This window comes from Sorex fumeus, unplaced genomic scaffold, assembly GCF_029834395.1.
Source record: "Sorex fumeus unplaced genomic scaffold, SorFum_2.1 ptg000033l, whole genome shotgun sequence".
Taxonomy (NCBI): Eukaryota; Metazoa; Chordata; class Mammalia; order Eulipotyphla; family Soricidae; genus Sorex; species Sorex fumeus.
Window position 1 is genome coordinate 13867264 of NW_026606090.1, and position 19763 is coordinate 13887026.

Genomic DNA, 19763 nt, shown 5'->3' on the forward strand with positions numbered 1-19763 from the left:
CAGGTCAAGGCCAGACCCCGCTCACATTTTAGATCACTCTGTACGTTTTCTCCTCTGAGTGTAGAATTACTTATGAATCATTAGGAATGTGACATTTGAATTCTACCTTCTACTTTGATGCCCTTTTCCCCTTTTTAAAACTTTCTGCTGTGATTATCACTGTTGATGAAATGAGCTGATGTTTCTCCCTGTCATCCATCATGAGTCACTCTGAGCCCTCAACAGACACTGATCTTGCTCAGGGCTCATTTTGCGCTGACTCCTATGAACACGTAACTGTCCTGTCAGGGACGGATGCCCCACACTGCAGTAACCAGAGTCCTGATGGACATAGACACGGGCTTGACAAGCTCCAAAGTAACATGGAACAAAATAGTAAAAGATCTTTCTTAGTAAGTCTTTTTGATTTTTTTAACGTGATACTTCTATGTTTTTGTATTCATATTCAAAACGACCTATGTTGGCCATGTTGGCTGCGTGCAAGGCAAACGCCCTACCGCTGCGGGTAGGGCGTTTGCCTTGCACGCAGCCAACATGGCTGACCCGAGTTCGATTCCTCCGCCCCTCTCGGAGAGCCCGGCAAGCTACCGAGAGTATCTCACCCGCCCGGCAGAGCCTGGCAAGCTCCCCGAGACGTATTTGATATGCCAAACACAGTAACAACAAAGTCTCCAATGGAGATGTTACTGGGCCCGCTCGAGCAAATCGATGATCAACAGGAGGGCCTTTACTTTACTTTTATTCAAAACGAATTTCAGGGACCAGAGAGATAGGATGTTTACTATTTCTTACTATCTTACTCTTTCTTACAAGGTAGGGTGCTTATGTTGCCATATGACTGACCCAGATTCAATTCCTGGCACCACATAAGGCATGGTCCCTGAGCACAGAGCTAGGAGTAAGGTCAGAGCACTGCTGGGTGTGGATTAACCCCTCCCATAAAAATGAGTTTTGAAAGGTACATTTATTTAAAATTAAAAAATAGCAAAGGAAGGGAAAAAATGGCAACAAAAATTCTGAAGAAAAATAGCAACAAATTTCTTCCTAAGAATAAATTCTCCAAACATCAATACACAGAAGTCTACTGTATAAGGGTACAGAGAGTCACATTGCATCCGGAGATAAAGTCCAATTTCTAAATAAATTTTGTTCAAATTCTATCTTGCTTGAGGGCCAGAGTGATCATACTGTGCAGAGGGTACTTGCCTTGCATGTAGCTAACCCGGTTTTGATCCCCAGCACCCCAGAGGGTCCCCCAGCAACACCAGGGGTGATTCCTGATTGGAGAGCCAGGAGTAAGCCCTGAGCATTACTGGGCAAGGCCCCAAAACAATAAATAAATAAATAAATAATATCTTGTTTGTAGAGAAAACCCAAGTTTCTTCTCCTCACAGGAGACACACCAGAATTCTCATTATGGACAGTGGCTCCAAGGGAAATGTTGAGAACAGAAAAAAACAAACAAGAAAAACATGCTTGCTTCAGACCAAAGAGCAGCCAAACAAAAGGTGGCACTGAGATATGCATGAGTATTCCGTACTGGTGAGGGGACCCAACAACAGTGCACATACACCAACGTGGCAGCAGGCCAGACACCTGCGCAACACTCAGGCAGAAACAGCCCTGTGAGCTGTGAGCTCTCAATGGCCAGGAAGGAAGCAGGATCCCAAGCGAGGAGTCATAGAAACAGGGCTAAGCAGACAGTTAGGGCCCACAGCACTCCCAAAGCCTTCTTCAGGAGGGATCAAGTATTGGAGCTCAATTTCTGTGTCCATCAGGTCACCAAAGTAGAAATAATGACAAGGAGCTTCTTCTGCCACAATGCCATGATGGGGGTGGAGGAAGGAAGGGAAAAATGGAGGGAGAGAGAGAGAGAGAGAGCAGTGAAAAGCTCTGGCATTTGGGTGTTTTTTTCCCCACGAGGGCTTACTTATGACTCTGCACTCAGGGATCACTCCTGGTGGGTTCAAGGTTCCCTGTTGTATTCCCAGGATTAAACCCAGGTTGGCCCATTGCAAGCAAACATCCTACCTGCTGTACTAACTCAAGCCGAGATGCTCGCACATTTGGAAACTGAGCACGGCATGGTTAAAAAGCTACTGAGACAGGGTAGACGCCAGTAAATAAGCCAGAAGATGCTTCAAAACAAATGAGCAGGAAGGCAAATCATGAGAACCAAAGTGGCCATCACGGAAGCAATACTACAAGGAGTGTGTAGCTATCTGGGCTTACACGGAACCATAAACACACTGGAGTAACTAAACTCGAGACCTGAGAAGTACAGGAGAACATGTGAATCCTGGGGCGGGCTTTGGGGGGAGATAATAAAAATTAGAGCAGAAATTAATGATACGGAAATTAAGAATGCAGCACAAATGAAAATGAAATCAGGAGCGAGGTGTCTCGGAGAACACACAGGATTGAAAACCACTTAGATTCGCGAAGACAAAAGAGAAAACTATAAACTGGGTCAATGATGAAAAGGGAAAAGCTACAACAGACACTTCTGAATGCAAAACTGTGTCCTAAGAGGTGTCAAGGAAGAGTTTTAGGCCATTAAGGTAGTGAACCCAGAAGAAATAGAGGAATTCTTAGAATCATAACTGCGAACAGCAAGCAGAAAACCAAAGAGACCAATCATGAGCGAGAAAATGGAAGCAGTGATTTAAAAATCCCAGTAACAAAAGCCCAGTCCAGACCCAGATACTAGTGAGCTCCTAACAGGAACAGCCTCTGGGACACCAGCATCACCGGACAAGCACTATTTGAAAAGGAAAGTTACAGGCTGACATCCCTGATGAAACCTGGTGCAAAGAGCCTCCTCCATAGGAACTCAGCAAACCAGATCCAGCCCTATCAGGTGGGGTTATCCGGGGAGGGCTCAGCAAATACACGCCAGTTCCTGTGACATAATGTCAACCAAAGGGAAGGGAAACACATGCTGAGCCACAGAGAGGACAGAAAGGATGGCATTGTTCTTGACTGGGCCCAACTGGGTTCGATTCCTGGTACCACATATGGTCCCCCGTGCCCTACAAGAGGTGATGCCTGAGAGCAGAGCCAGGAGTAAGATCCAGCACTGCCGATTGTGGCCAATAAGAAGTACACACACACATACACACGATCAAATAAAAAGATTCAGAGAAAAACTTCTGACATGTTTCAACATCCATTCATGATGACAATTCTCAACAAAATAGGACTACAAGCACATACTTGAGGCCTGTAATGGTTATCCTCAACACCATAGCCAGCATCAAATCAACAGCGAACACCCGCTGAGACACCCATGTTCTCCACTCTCACCTGAGAGTTTTGGAAGTCTTCACCGTAGCAGTCAGGAAAACAATAATCAAACGGATCCAAGTTGGAAAAGAATAAGTGAAACTCTCTGTGGATGGCATGAAAATTTATATAGAAAAACCTACATACTCCACCAGAAAATGACTTAGAAACAATAAGCTGGGACTAGAGAGATGGTACAGTGGGGAGACCGCTTGCTTTGCAGCAAATACCTTAAGAATCAATTTGGTTGAGGCCGGAGCCGTACAGTGGGTAGGGTGTTTGCCTTGCACGCATCAGCCCAAGTTCGATCCCCAGCATCCTATATGGTCTCCCCAGCACTGCCAGGAGTAATTCCTAATTTCAGAGCCAGGAGTAACCCCTGAGCACCACTGGGTGTGACCCAAAAAGCAAAAAAAAAAAAAAATTAAAAAATCAACTTGGAAAATGATCTGAAAGATGACCACACTGAAATTTACAACACACTCTGGAAGAGATGATGCCTCCTGGGAATGGGAAAAGGCTTCCTGTTCCTGCACTGGAAGATTGTCAGGCTCAGAAGGATCGTGCAAAGATTCAAGGCAGTGCCCACAGGATTATGGGAGACTTTCTTAGGAGGCTTGAAGCAAACTTTCAAAAAACTTGTATGGAATCATAAAGCTCCCCAGACAGTCAAATTTATCCTGAGAAAAAAGATTGGAAGGGCTCCATTTTCCAACCTTGAAGTAGTAAGCCCCAGTGACGGACATAACAGGTATGGAACAGGGAGTTGAGGTCAGTGGCAAGCAGCGGCATTGCATCCAGGACAGAGAAGTGGGGAGATGCACTCAACAAGTGTCACTGGGGAAACTGAGGAGGAAAAGGAGCCTGCACCTGTCTAACTCCATGTGAGAATGTTCAGGATACATGAAAGACTTCCAGCTTAGAATAGAATCTGGAAACTCCACTGAGGGGAACCAGATCTCATCAGGAATTGGGTCTCAGATGCAGTCTGTGATTTGATCATAGAGACCACAAAACCAAAAAGAAACAAATGGCACATGTCAATTATGAAGTTTTACGTGGCAGAAGAAATTTAAGCTAATAAAAAAATACTTAATTCTGAAGAGGAGAGAAACTTTGCACATAATATATCGTCAGATTAAATATGCAAGATATCTTTTTCTTTGCTTTTCTGGCTTTCTACGTGAAAGCACCCCAGCCATTCTCTAGGACCCTGGGACAAAAGCAGCACTGAGTCTCTTCCTCTTCATCCCCAAAGCTGTGCCGGTCTTTTTCCCCTCCCAGCTAGCATCTCCCCACGCACACCAGGTTCCCGTGGGGGCGTGGACTCTTCAGAAGTGGGCGTGACTTTTGTAGCAGTGGGTGTGGCCTAATTTTAGGCGCGCCAATGCTCACGCAGCCACAGGTAGTTTACTCATACCAAGAAATCTGGTGTAATATCTCAGTTCCCATACGTACACACCAACATGATGAAACAACCAAATCCCCATCATGTGGGGATGAAGATGAAGAGTCCAATAGCCTCAGTGGGTGCTACTCACCTAAAGGACCTCTCTGAGAAAGAATTCAAATATGAAGTCATGAAGATCTTCAATGAACTCAATGAAACAATCAGACATATGTCCAGTAACATGACAGAAACAATCGAGAAATTACGGGAAGAAATGAGAGCAGAAATGTCACGAATGAAAGATTCCATAGATAAAATAAAAAACTCAGTCTGTGCTCTCAACAGTAGAATCACCACAGCTGAAGAGAGAATCAGTGAGCTGGAAGATCAGCTGCATCAAGCCAATAGACAACAACAAACAATGGCAAGAGACCTCAAAATAGCTCTAGAGCGAATCAGAATCCTAGGAGATGATTCCAGGAGAACAATATTAAAATCAATGGAGTACCAGAAGCTCAGGGAAACAATCCCAATGAAAAAGCCACGATTAAACAAATCATTGCTGAAAAATTCCCAGAGCTCGACAATGCAGCCATTCAGGTTCAAGGAGCCAGAAGGGTGCCAGCTAAAAGAGACCCTAACAAAAACACTCCAATACAGATCATACTTAGAATGATCGATGCCGAGGATAGAGACACAATACTGCAAGCAGCAAGGTCAAAGAAGGAAATCACATACAAAGGAGCACCCCCTTGGATTCATAGCAGACCTATCAGAGGAAACCCTCCAAGCCCGAAGGTAATGGTGGGATCACTTGATCACTTGATACCCTGTTACTCATCAATTTGCTTGAGTGGGCGCCAGTAAGGTCTCCATACATCCCTGTTGCGTGTTAGTGTAGCCCAATGGCATCTGCTCTTTCTAGGAACATGAAGAGCCTCAAACTGATCATTCAGGATCTTAATGGAAAAATCTGACCATCTGGTAGGTGGGCGTCCATGCGGTCTTTTGACGTCCCGTGGAATCCAGTCAGTAATGGCTCTAGTGCAGTGGTCATCTACAAATTTCATTACATGTCCAGCCCATATGATTTTTGACACCTTGGCAAATGAAACAGCGTCCCTGATTCTTGAGCGTTGATGGAGGTCAGAACTCTGGATTCTAACTCTCATTTGAGTGAAGCATGATACTCCAAGCATACCTCTTTTGATTCCTCTTTGGGAGACCCGAATAGTGTTCTCATCCTGTTTTCATAGGGCCCAGGTCTCTGAGGCGTATGATAATGCAGGAAGAACAATGGAATCGAAGAGATGTTCCCGTAGCTGGAGGTTCTTCATCCTCTTAGTTATTTCTTCGACGTTCTTGAAGGCGTTCCAAGCCACTCTCTTTCTCCTGAACAACTCAGGTGCCAGGTCATTCATCATGTCAACTTCTTAAACAATGTACACATAACTGTTGCATTCGTAGATGTCTGTTACATTGAGAGTGAAGGGAGCATCAGGAACGAGTCTGTTTCTCATAAACATTGTCTTCATGAGATTCAGCTGTAGTCCTACCTTTCCACACTCATGGTCGAAGTTGGCCAACATTTGTGCTGTTTGGCTAATGTTTGGTGTTATTAGAACGATGTCATCAGCAAAGCGGAGGTGGTGTAGTGGCCAACCATCTATCTTCACTCTGATTCCTTCCAATTCCAGTCATTGCCTGATGTTCTCGAGGGTGGCACTGAAGAGTTTCGGTGAAATAGTATCGCTCTGCTGAACCCCTCTTGACATCGATGATCACTTCTTTGTAGAACGGTGAAATCCTGGTAGTGAATCCGTATTACAGCTCACAGAGGATCCTAATGTATTGGGTTTGAATGCCCTGATTGGCTAGGGCTTCGATGACCACTTCCATATCAACAGAATTAAAGGCCTTCTTTAAATCAATGAACTTGATTTAAATCATTGATTTAAATCAATGAAAGTGGCATCTTGAACTCCCGAGAAACCTCAATGAGCTTGGTTATCGTGTGGATGGTGCTGAATCCTTTTCAGAAACCGGGTTGCTCGCATGGCTGTCCTTCATCTAGTGTTCTGCCAATCCTATTCAGGATGACTCGAGTGAACAGCTTGTAGATGACAGACAATAGGCAGATTGGGAGATAGTTGCCAATATCGTGGATGTCTCCCTTCTTATATAGTAGTACAGTTCTGCTGGTTTTCCATTGGGATGGAACCTTTCATTCAGACAGGTAGCATGAGAAGAGCCTAGCCAGTGTATTGATGAGTACTGATGGCAGGTTCTTCAGGTATTCAGGTATGACCTTGTCTAGGCCAGGTGCTTTTTGTTTCTTTATCGTTGAGATGGCGTGTTGGATTTCGGAAAGGAGAACATTATAAGACACTTAATACCTATCTTCCAGAATTGCTGCACCATATTTGATAGGGTTCAAATACGGTTTGAACCATGGGAACACCTACAAGGGTGATTAGAGGCTGCTCCAAAAGCCTCTATCCTTCTAGGAGAGCCTGGCAAGCTTCTGAGAGTATCCTGCCCACACAGCAGAGCTTTGCAAGCTATCCATTGTGTATTCGATATGCCAAAACCAGTAATTACAATGGGTCTCATTCCCCTGATCCTGAAGGAGTCACAATATGGCAGCGTTGAGAAGCATGAGGAAGGAGAGGTTGATAAAATCCCAAGGCCAAACTAGGTTGCTAAAATGAAGGAAGACAAAAATGATTGTCTGTACTTTCAATGCACTCATGCTAGCATCGGATGCATCCATCAAGGACCTTTTGGTACAAGTGCAAAAGATCAAGTACGACATCATTGGTCTGACTGAGACAAGAAGGCATCAATCACATCACGCCATTTTCGACAATAGAGAAGAATTGTTCCTTGAAACATGCGATAAAAGAGGTGTCGGGGGCGTTGGTGTCCTTGTCAACATGAATTTAGGCATGAGTACTGATTCATTGGAATGCCTTACAACCCAAATTGGACATTTACACATGAAAAGATGTGACTCACTGCTGGCAGTTTCTATCTTCGCTGTTTACACCCCAACATCCAATTATGATGAAGGAGAAATTGAGAAGTTCTACACGGAGCTATAGAAGTTCTATAAAGAAGACCACACCTTCTACAAGATCATTGTGGGTGATTTTAATGCCAAGATAGGACCGAGAAGATCAGCCAAAGAACTCCACATCAGGACCCATGGCCTAGAATGGAATGAACAGGGTGAGAGATTGTCTGAGTTCACCATATCAACCAAGACCATCCATGGTAACTCACAGTTCCAAAAGACCAAATTTAAACGTTGGACATGGGAGTCTCCTGGTGGACAGTTCCACAACGAAATTGGCCACATCATATTCAATCGATGGTTTTTGCCTGACTGATGTTGCTGTTGTCCCAAAATTCCAAACAGGATTGGACCACTGTCTCCTTCATGCAAAATTTAACTTCACAGAGTGGGGGAAAGGGCTGCAAAGTTTAAGATGAGAACTCCCAGAATGACCACCAACTGGGAGCACTTTGGCACTATTGCTGCAACATGGGAAGATGCTGTTGTTGACAACACTGACGAGGAATACAATCGACTGGTTCAGCACCTCCATGATTGTGCGAGGAACGCCAAGAGAGGGATAGCCACAAAAAAATGCCTGTCTTCAAAAACTCTTGAGTTTATTTGCCAACTTGGTATGGCACAGGCCTCAGGCAACCGCAATCAAACATCTGAGCTCACACAGCAGTGCACAGAAGCAATAAAGGAAGACCTCAATGACAGAAGAGCAGCAGTGCTGATAGATGCGGCAGAAGCCGGGAAAAGCATTCGTAACTCCTACCTGTCTTTCGCCAACTACAAGACCAAGATGACTGCCCTCCGACTTCCTGGTGGATCTATCATCTCTTCCAGAAGGGCAATGGAGAAGATTATCCATGACTTCTAATCAGATTTCTTCAATAGCCATCTCTACATGCTGACATACCAAATTCCGCAGGATGGATATGTCTTTCCCAATGTTCTCCCTTCCCTAAAACATATGATCATCTAATCTTTGATAAGCGATCAAGAAATGTGAAGTGGAGCAAGGAAAACCTCTTTAACAAATGTTGCTGGCAAAACTGGACAAATACATGCAAAAAAATTGGCTCAGATCTCTGCCTAATTCCATGTACAAATGTAAGATCAAAATGGATTAAAGACCTCAACATCAGACAGGAATTCATTAGGTACATTGAAGACAACGTTGGCAAAACCCTCCATGATATTGAAGCTAATGGTATCTTCAAACATGGCACACAACTGGCCAAGCATGTTAAAACAGAGATCGAAAATGAGACTATCTTGGGGCTGGAGTGATAGCACAGAGGGTAGGGCATTTGTCTTGCACACACCTGACCCGGGTTCGATTCCCAGCATCCCACATGGTCCCCTGAGAATCTCTAGGAGTAATTCCTGAGTTCAGAGCCAGGAGTAACCCCTGGGCATTGCCGGGTGTAACCCCCCCAAAAAAAGAAAAAGAAAATTGGACTATCTTAAACTGACAAGCTTCTGCACCTCAAAAGAAACAGTGACCAAAATACAAAGACAGTCGACAGAATGGGAAAGGATATTCACCCAATACCCATCGGACAAAGGGGTGATATCAACGATATACAAAGTACTTGCTGAACTTCACAAGAAGAAAACATCCAACTCCATCAAAAAATGGGGCGAGGAAATGAACAGAAACTTTCTGAAAGAAGAAATCCGAATCAAGTCTGCTGGAGGGGAAAGGGTGTTGCCCCATTCGCCCTCTCTTCTCTGGAAAGAAGGATGGCGGCCGCATGGGAGCCTTGTGGACAGCAGGTATGAGCCGGGGGTGTGGGGGCGACTAAAACCTCATGGGAGGGGGGGGCGTTCCGGTCTGTCCTTCACGCCCTACCGAGGTCACCAGTTGCCCCCCACGAGCGGCTCTCCAGCACAGTCACAGCCCCAGAAGCACAAGGACTTAATGCAGAACCCAGCAGCTTGGAGCAGAAAAGTGAAAGGACTATGCGTTAATCCAGGCCATCATGTCTGCCCGGAGGGGAAAGGGTGTTGCTCCCTTCCGCCCTCCTCCCTCTGGAAAGAAAGATGGCGGCCACATGGGAGCCTTGTGGACAGCAGGTATGAGCCGGGGGTGTGGGGGCGACTAAAACCTCATGGGAAGGGGGGCGTTCTGGTCCATCCTTCACGCCCTACCGAGGTCACCAGTCGCCCCCCGCGAGCGGCTCTCCAGCACAGCCACGGCCCCAGAAGCACAAGGACTTAATGCAGAACCCAGCAGCTTGGAGCAGAAAAGTGAAAGGACTATGCGTTGATCCAGGCCATCAGGTCTGCCGGAGGGGAAAGGGTGTTGCCCCATTCGCCCTCTCCTCTCTGGAAAGAAAGATGGCGGCCACATGGGAGACTTGTGGACAGCAGGTATGAGCCGGGAATGTGGGGGCGACTAAAACCTCATGGGAAGGGGGGCGTTTCGCTCCGCCCTTCACGCCCTACCGAGGCCACCAGTTGCCCCCACGATCGGCTCTCCAGCACGGCCACAGCCCCAGAAGCACAATGACCTGATGCAGAACCCAGCAGCTTGGAGCAGAAAAGTGAAAGGACTATGCGTTAATCCAGGCAATCATTTCTGCCCGGAGGGGAAAGGGTGTTGCTCCCTTCCGCCCTCCTCCCTCTGGAAAGAAAGATGGCGGCCACATGGGAGCCTTGTGGACAGCAGGTATGAGCCGGGGGAGTGGGGGCGACTAAAACCTCATGGGTCGGGGGGTGTTCTGGTCCGTCCTTCACGCCCTACCGAGGTCGCCAGTCGCCCCCCGCGAGCGGCTCTCCAGCACGGCCATGGCCCCAGAAGCACAAGGACTTAATGCAGAACCCAGCAGCTTGGAGCAGAAAAGTGAACGGACTATGCGTTGATCCAGGCCATCGGGTCTGCCGGAGGGGAAAGGGTGTTGCCCCATTCGCCCTCTCCTCTCTGGAAAGAAAGATGGCGGCCACATGGGAGCCTTGTGGACAGCAGATATGAGCCGGGAGTGTGGGGGCGACTAAAACCTCATGGGAAGGGGGGCGTTTCGCTCCGCCCTTCACGCCCTACCGAGGCCACCGGTCCCCCCGCGAGCAGCTCTCCAGCACGGCCACGACTCCAGAACACAGAAACCCAGAAACCAATTTCTTAACTATCTGACTTTCAGTAGAAATACTTCCAGGGTCAATAGGTAAAATAGCAGAAATCCAAAACCAACATTTAATTCTTGAACCCAGCTGTAGAAAGCAAATCACTTCACAATGCTTTTTCAGCATGTCTGATTTGGGGGGGGGGGGTAAACTCTAAATAATAGTGGTGAATCTTTTATTGAAACAATGAATCTAATCAAAGCAGATAGAGTGTTAACTAGAATTCATCTGCCTCACAGGGACGGGGAGGGGTGGGGGATGGGGTTTTATTGGGGTTCTTCATGGTAAAAAATAAGTATTGGTAAAGGGAAATGTGCTTGATATTTGCATGACTGAGACATAAACCTGAAAGCTTTGTAACCTTTCCCACAGTGATTCAATAAATAAATAAATTAATTAAAAAAAAATAAAAAAAAAAGAAATCCGAATGACGACACACTAGAAAACGTTCTGCATTATTAATAATCAGGGAGTTGTAGATCAAAAGAACAATGAGATATCATTTCACACCACAGAGACTGGCCCACATCCAAAAGAACAAAAGCAACGATTGTTGTTGCAGATGTGGCGAGAAAGGGACCTTCCTTCATTGCTGGTGAGAATGCCGACTGGTTCAGTCCTTTTCGAAAACAGTATGGATGATTCTCAAAAAATTAGAAATTGAGCTCCCATTTGACCCAGCAATACCACTCCCAGGAATATATCCCAGAGAGGCAAAAAAAAAAAAAAGTATAGTCGAAGTGACTCTGCACTTGTTTGTTCATTGCAGCACTGTTTACAATAGCTAGAGTCTAGAAAAAACCCGAGTGCCCGAGATCAGATGACTGGTTAAAGAAACTTTGGTACATCTACACAATGGAGTACTAAGTAGCTGTTAGAAAATATGAAGTCATGAAATTTACATACAAGTGGGACGAACATAAAGTAACAAAATAGGAGTCTAACACCAAAGAATAGCCGAGATTAATACCAGGAGGTTTACTCCATGACTTGGAGGCCAGCTGCACATGCTAGGGGAAAAGGCAGCTCAGATAGAGAAGGGAACACCAAATAAAGGGTGTTTGGAGTATCCTCCCAGAATGGGAGATGCATGCTGAAAGTAGACAATAGACCGAACATGATTGCCACTCAGTGCCTCTTTTGCAAACCACAGCACCCAAAAGGAGAAAGAAAACAAAAGGAAATGCCCTGCCATAGAGGCAGGGTGTAGGGGGTATGGGGGGGAGGGATACTGGGATCTGTGGTGGTGGGGAATGGGCTTTGTGGATGGATGGGTACTCGATTATTGTATAACTGAAACCCAAGCACAAAAAGTTATAAGTCTAAAACTGTACCACATAGTATTTCACTAATAAAAATTGAAAAAAATAATTAAAGATTTTTCAAAGAAAAAAATAAAAATAACAACAACAAAAACCACACACACACACTCATGAAAAACGGGGGAGTATGGACACTTTCTTGAAGAGAAGAGAGGGAAATTGTGCATATAAGAAACTGTTCATCATTGCTTATTATCAGGGCTGTGAGAATGATGTACTTCCCCAAATCTTGGAAACCAGCAGTGTTGGCAGGATGTGGGAGAAGGAGCCCCATTTGCTGCTGGCAGGATGTCTCTGTTTCATCCTCTGTTGAAAGAGTACCAAAACTTCTCCACAGAGAGAAGGGCTGCCATACAAACCGGTGACACCACTTCTTGGCATCTTCCCAACCCCATGTAGAAACATTCATGTACAAAGATACATATATTTCTATGCTTATCATAGTGCCCAAGGACAGCTCAGTGCTCCGAAGCAGTTACCTGGGGTCAGAGCAGGGGACAGCCTTACACTGGGATTTGATCCCTAGCACTTCATATGGTCTTCTGAGTCTGCCAGGAGTGGTCCTGAGCACAGTCAGGAGTGACCCTTAGCATCACCAGATATAGCCCCACCCACCCCATACCCCAAAAATGAGCAGCAGCCTTGGTCTGTTTACTCAGAAAGACAAAATTCCAGAAGTCACCATGGTGTGGGAGGAACAAGTCAGAGTGAAGAAGAAGCTGAACTCAGCATCTGTGGTGCAGAGACAAGAAGACAGCAGTGAACCCTGACAGACTAGCAGTGGGAGGGGGAAGGGGCGACCAAGGTTACTGGGACAGAGGGGCAATGCAGTGGGGTGGGGTACTCTCATTTTGTCCACAGGGATCATTAACATTAACCCTGTGGCAACCTCATTACTTCCTCACTAACAATTCCATTTACACTGGGAAATGCTCCAATCATCCAACCGTACTTTTGTTGGAGAAAAGAAACCTGCCCAATTCTGGGAATCTGTGCCTGGCTCCCCAACCCGGGGCACCTCTCCCCACCTCACCCTGGTTGTGAATCCTCTGGGCTATGTTCCCTAGGCAAAGCCACCTCCAAGGGCACCCCGCCCTCCAGATGGGGTCCAAGTGGGAGGATGGGCCCTATAAGTCATACTGAACCTAACTCGAGAGAAGTCAGGAGGTGGCTGGCCAACCCCTGTGTCTGTACCCTGCAAATGTCATTTTGACTGTACTTTTTTGCCTCTCCGGGATATATTCCCAGGAGTGGTATTGCTGGGCCAAATGGGAGCTCAATTTCTAAGTTTTTGAGAATCGTCCATACTGTTTTTGAAAAGGGCTGAACCAGTCGGCATTCCCACCAGCAGTGAAGGGGAGTCCCTTTCTTGCCACATACACGTCAATACAGGTTGCTTTTATTCTTTTGAATGTGGGTCAGTCTATGTGGTGAGAGATTATATCTCATTGTTTTGATCTGCACCTCCCATATGAATTTCAGGAGTGCTTGATCTATTTCTTTGAAGAATTTCATAGGTATCATTATCGGGATCGCATTGAATCTGTATAATGCTTTGGGGAGTATTGCCATTTTGACAATGTTAATTCTTCTTATCCATGAGCAGGGGATATGTTTCCATTTCCTCATGTCCTCTTTTATTTCATGGAGTAGCATTTTGTAGTTTTTATTGTAGAAATCCTTTACCTCTTGCCTAGTTGTAATACCCCGGAATTCACTAGCACTGTCCCCTCTTATCATGGGAAAGGATTCTGGATAAGGTCGGTTGATGGTGGTCACCCTCCTCCCTTTCTAGAGTCTGACCTTCTTCTCAGGCACACCCACGGTTGAAGAGGTCACGCCCACTTTTGAGGAGGCCACACCCTCTACAGTGTGGCCACGTCCTCAGCCAGTCCAGATGGTAGTCCACAGACCTGTTGGGGATGGGCGACGACTAGTTGGGCTGGTGCTTACTGTGGAATTGGAGGCAGGTGTCCCAGGCCAGGGTCCCCGCAGCGTCTGGCTTTAGGGGTCTACTTCTATTTTTATGATGTTTAGCTGCATATACATTACTTAAGCATACATACTTAGTTATGGTACAAATACTTATACAAAATTCCCAGTAATTTAACATCTGAAAAAGGAAAGAAGATACTGCATCTGATTTCTGGTATAATTCTGTTTCAATACTTTGAAAATTCAGATACCTAGGTGGCAGCAATTAAGGACCGGAGAGACAGTACAGTGTGGAGGGCATTTGCCTTGCATGCGGCTGGCTCAGGTTCCATCCCCAGCATCCCATGTGGCCCCTGAGCATCACCAGGAGTAATTCCTGAGTGCAGAGCCAAGAGTAAGCCCTGAGCGCTGTAGGTGTGACCCCCAAAACCAAAACCAAACAAGCAAAACACCTGAATCAAAAGCCATTAATTTTCCAGAAACTTTTGTTCACAGTAAATGTAATCATTAAACATATTTTTACTGAAACAATCATTTGATTAAGTCATGAAATTGGGCAAGATACAAGTTTTCTATATTCTGTTTCCCTCAGCCTGGATTCATTTTCTAGCATAAGAAACAGAGAACACAGTGATTTTAACCTCATATTAACCTCATATTTAACCTTCGTGTCATATTTTATGGCTAACAATGCACAACATATATTATATTGTTTGTCTACAGTTTCATTAAAAAATACTCATAATAAAAAAAATTAGAAAATTCTGCTTTCCCGAGTTAAGTTCAGTTTGATAAACACTACATCCTTTTCATTGTGCTGGCAACTGGGCATCATACTGCAAGAATAACTTACATATTCTGTGAACAAAATATATACATAAACTTTAAAAGATCCTGGAGTTATTTAATTTAGTTACGACTTATTTCCTACAGCTATAAATTACAGTAATTATTTAAAATAAGATTCCTCAACATGTTTTTGAAAAGTGAATTGCTGAGGCACCAAAACACAATATGATTAGCCTAAGATCATAAAAGGAATCGTAGACAGACAAACAAGAATTTTTTTCTAACTAAGAGTTTGTACTAAGCTAGGTTAATTCACCTCACAGAATTAGCTCACCACAACAGAAACAAGATGCATTATTTGGGAATGTTGTTTTAACCTAAATTGTTTTTATTTATTTATTCATTTATTTATTGGCTTTTTGGGTTACACCTGGCTATGCACAGGGGTTACTCCTGGCTCCGCACTCAGAAATTACCCTTGGCAGTGCTCAGGGGACCATATGGGATGCTGAGAATCGAACCCGGGTTGGCCACGTGCAAGGCAAATGCCCTATCCACTGTGATATTGCTCCAGCCCCTAAATTGTTTTTATTAATAATCTTAATACTTCTACTCAAATCTCTTCGATAGCCATGTCCACTTGCCGACATACCAAATTCCACAGGATGGATATGTCGTTCCCAACGTTCTCCCTTCCGAAATCCGACACACCATTTCGTCGGTAAAGAAACAAACAGCACCTGGCCCAGACAAGGTCAGACCTGAACACCTGAAGAACCTGCCGTCAGTACTCATCAATACGCTGGCTCGGCTCTTCACTCGCTACCTGTCTGAATGCAAGGTTCCGTCCCAATGGAAAACCAGCAGGACCGTACTACTGTTCAAGAAGGGAGACATCCATGACATTGGCAACTATTGCCCAATCTGCCTATTGTCTGTCATCTACAAGTTGTTCACTCGAGTCATCCTAAATAGGATTTGCAGAACAGTAGATGAAGGACAACCATGCGAGCAAGCCAGGTTCCGCAAAGGATTCAGCACCATTGACCATATCCACACGATAACCAAGCTCATTGAGGTTTCTCTGGAGTTCAAGATGCCGCTCTGTTTAATGTTCATTGATTTAAAGAAGGTCTTTGATTCTGTTGAGACGGAAGCGGTCATTGAAGCCCTAACCAATCAGGGCATTCAAGCCCAATACATCAGGATCCTCTGTAAGCTGTATTGCAGATTCACTACCAGGATCTCACCATTCTACAAAGAAGTGATCGTTGATGTCAAGAGAGGGGTGCGGCAGGGTGATACCATTTCACCGAAACTCTTCAGTGCCACCCTCGAGAACATCATGCGACAACTGCAATGGGAAGGAATGGGAGTGAAGATAGATGGTCGGCAACTACACCACCTCCGCTTTGCTGATGACATTGTTTTAATAACACCAAACATCAGCCAAGCGGCACAAATGCTGGCCGACTTTGACCGTGAGTGTGGAAAGGTAGGACTACAGCTGAATCTTACAAAGACAATGTTTATGAGAAACAGCCTCGTTCCTGATGCCCCATTTGCTCTCAACGGAACAACCATCTCCGAATGCAACAGCTATGTGTACCTAGGTCGAGAGGTCAACATGACAAATGACCTGGCACCCGAGCTGCGCAGGAGGAAGAGAGCGGCTTGGAACGCCTTCAAGAACGTCGAAGAAATAGCTAAGAGGACGAAGAACATCCGGCTCCGGACACATCTCTTTGATTCCACTGTTCTTCCTGCATTAACATATGCCTCAGAGACCTGGGCCCTACGCAAACAAGATGAGAACGCTATTCAGGTCTCCCAAAGAAGAATAGAAAGAGCTATGCTTGGAATATCACGTTTCACTCAAATGAGAGAACGAATCCGGAGTTCTGACATCCGTCGACGATCAAGGATCAGGGACGCTGTCTCATTTGCCAAGGTGTCGAAAATCAGATGGGCTGGTCACGTAATGAGATTTAAAGACGACCGTTGGACTAGAGCTGTTACTGATTGGATTCCACGGGATGTCAAAAGACCACGTGGCCGCCCACCTACCAGATGGTCAGACTTCTTCGTCAAGATCATGAACGATCAGTTTGAGGCCCTTCATGTTCCCGGAGCGAAGAGATGCCATTGGGCTACACTAGCACGTGACAGGGACAAATGGAGACGTTACTGGCTTCCGCTCGAGCAAATTGACGACTAACGGGAAGTTAAGTGATTAAGTGATTAAGTAATGAGTAATTGTTTACATTTGACACACTGATTGCAAAACCAAATTAATACAAATTTAAACAAAGTTCAGTGACAAATTCTACTAGCATGATTATTCAAAAAATACTGTAAGGCCTATAAAATTCAGAAGACAGTACTATAAACACAAACCCAGTATTATAAATGTATTAAATCATCTTCTAGTTGATCTTTTGCTTTTCATGAAAAAGTTCTAATAATGCACTCACGATGTTTCCTGGTATTCTTCGGTGATTAACAATCAAAGCTTGAACAGCATTTTTTGTCTTTTCAGCTAATTCGTCTCCAGTCACCTTTGGGTCATGTGGAATGGGATCACCTAAATAAGTGTGTAACTTCACTAGACAGCCTCCATACATGGGAGCAAATGGATAGCGAATTTTTTCATAAAGCCACCTAAATAATCTTGTTCCTCGAAGTCATCTAAAGCCTTCTCGAATATTTTGAGTAAACATTGGAATAATGGACACTTGAGCATCTATGACCATCTGCGCGAAGCGCCTGGGCTGCCCCAGACGATGCCGTAGGTCTCATCACTGAGGAGAGCTTCCTGAACTGTGTTGGGTGAAAAAGCCAACAAGTGGCCGCTCCTCAGAATCTCAACACACTTTTCTCTTGGTCCAAGGAGGGCACAAAATACATCAAGCAATAAACTAAACCCTGGAATTTTAAAGACAAAGTGATCGGCTACTACACGGCAAGTTCTGCCTTTATGAATAAAAATTTTAGCCATGAAGTAGTAAAAATCTATGGGAATAGCTCCATGATCAAAAAAATAATAATAAGTGCTGGTCCTTCTTGAGGTACTTTTTCCATCCCATGAACTTAATAACCATGCCACACAGCTGTGTGGCCATCCCATAACGTCACCACCGTCTTCCGTGCACCATCCCATAGGTTATGAGAGGAGAGTAAGCTTCTTTCAGTACATTCTTCCTCTTATAAATGTGCAGAAATATAATAGTAAGGTAGAGCAGGAAGATGGTAAAGTATGGACGTATTAGAAGTATGAGTGGTGTAAAAACTCACAAAAGATACTTTGCAAAGTTCAGGTAGTCCCCTAAGTGGTCCACACCAAACTATTCCTCAAGGATGTGAATCAGACATGTCAGATAGGGTAGCGAGTCCTGCCCCACACCACAGGATTGGTGTTTGTCAATCATTTTCCTTTAGGGGAAAAGGGGAAAACGATCAATTCAGTCTCTTTCTTCATTGCCACCACAATTCTATGATCATGTCAGAGAAATTAGGTAACTCTCTTGGCCCAAGCTTCATTCTTGCATGTTTTGGAGCATTCACGCACCTGCAGTCGCACAGCCGCGCCCAGGGCCAGAAGCGCTTCCAGCGGGAAGTCGCGCCGGGGGAACTCTGAAGCACCGCGCCCCGCACGCGCTGCTGGGCGGCGCTCGGGAGCAGAAGGGGTCGGGCGGCAGCAAGGGTTGGGAAGGCGCCGAACCCGAGGCCCCAGCGGCTGTGGCCCGAGATCCGCACGCTGCGACACCACCCCTGCTGATGAGGATTTTATGCTGACACTCGGGCCTGATGGCTCAGGGCAGAGAGATGAGTCCGCCTTGAGAATCCAGGCAGTCCCAGACCCGCAGACTATTTGTTAAATAACCGAGAGCAGCATCCTAACTCCTGAGCCAGAAAGAAGAGGGTAGTGCCAAAGTAGGAGGCTGGACAGCCCAGGTATCATTAAATATGAATCCTGAATGAAGAAAACTCATTAGAGTGAGCACCATGTCCCATTAAAAACAGTCCTTTGCTGACAGGCACTGGGTATCAACAATGGCTGTTATGCAAAGAGCCTGACTGGCTGGTCGCTGCTGCATAAACTTGAGCAGATTTTTCTCACATCTCTGCAGAAGAGGAAGATCTGGTTATTTCATTTTCCCAACACAAGCAACGGAACATGGTATTTCTAATTCCTATAATACCCTGTGCACTTGTCACACATAGGGACATAACACGGAGACAGTCACACATGGGGACAGTCACACTTGGGGACATCACACACGGGGACAGTCACACATAGGGACGGTCACACAAGGACAATCACACACTGGGACGATCACACAAGGACAGTCACACGAGGACAGTCACACGAGAAAAGTCATACATGGGGCCAGTCACAGAGATGTCACATGTGGGGATGGTCATGGAGACCAAGCTCTTACCTGATACTCCAGGTTCTCAGTGATCACTAGTACCTCACCTCACCCCCAGGGTCACTTCACAGCCCTCGCCCAGGAACTCAGTTGACCTTGTAGGACCTCACCTGATACCCCAGGGCCTCGCCTGACCCAGGATGTCACATAACCTCCAGAACTGCACCTGAGCCACAGGACCTCACCTGATCTCCGGAACCTCACCTGATCCCCAGAACCTCATGTGAACCCCAGAAACTCACCAGAAACCTAGGACCTCACAAGACAATCCAAGATCATACCAGACACCCCAGAACCTCACCGCAGAACAAGATCCCTCCCTCTCAATCTCCCCACTTATATCCCTGATGAACATCAACAGAAAGATCCTCAACAAAATCCTAGCAAACAAAAATATAGTAATATATCAAAAGGAT

At 45.5% G+C, this 19763-nt stretch overlaps 1 pseudogene; it reads right to left on the minus strand.

Moving 5' to 3' along the window:
- Positions 1–17278: 17278 nt before the first annotated feature.
- On the minus strand, positions 17279–18355 carry LOC130026071 (transmembrane protein 68-like; annotated as a pseudogene).
- Positions 18356–19763: the final 1408 nt, after the last annotated feature.